This window comes from Anarrhichthys ocellatus, unplaced genomic scaffold (assembly GCF_004355925.1).
Source record: "Anarrhichthys ocellatus isolate YVR2014 unplaced genomic scaffold, GSC_Weel_1.0 scaffold107, whole genome shotgun sequence".
In the NCBI taxonomy this organism is placed as follows: domain Eukaryota; kingdom Metazoa; phylum Chordata; class Actinopteri; order Perciformes; family Anarhichadidae; genus Anarrhichthys; species Anarrhichthys ocellatus.
In genome coordinates this window covers 407,569-408,245 of record NW_022280137.1, presented here as the reverse complement: position 1 = coordinate 408,245, position 677 = coordinate 407,569, and positions in this window count along the sequence as shown.

Sequence of the window (677 nt, the reverse complement as noted above, 5' to 3'; positions counted from 1 at the left end):
AAATGATCATCATGAACATAAACAACATGACTGTTACTCGCAGCTGTTCAGCTAGCAGCTTGTGGAAGACTCAGGTGACGAACAATGAGTGGAAGGGCAGGAAAACGCACAGGTGACCAGGAAGGTGGACAAGCAGGTGGCCCGTCCAATCAGCACGGTCCGGCTGAAGGAAATTATTATTATTATTATTATTAAGTCCTGCCTCAGCCACAGAAACTGGATTTTTTTTTTCATTGATGTCAGGACATAATGAGAATATTTAAAAAAATGTTTTTGAAGTAGATCACCAACATTTCAATAATAATATTATAGTAAATAATGGTTAAAGAAAAGGAACTGTTGAGCACACCATTGAACATCATTAAAAATCGTGCATTTGCAAAATGTACGTCCTGATGACCTGTGAGTCCGTCCTATAGGCTGCTTTTGTTTTGTAGCATTTTGCCGAACGTTCTCATTTAAACTCATGATTCTTCCTTTATGAAGCTCATGCACCATTTGAGAAACTAAATCCTCATCCCATCCGTAAAGATGACTTCAATTGAGTTGAGATATGAACGTTGTTGAGGGCTCAACCGGTAACACAACAAGTGTTTATCCATCCCGGGACAACAGGTGTTGTTTCAAGGTCTTTTCTTTAAGTGGACACTGAAGAGCGACAAATGTGTCTCAGATAC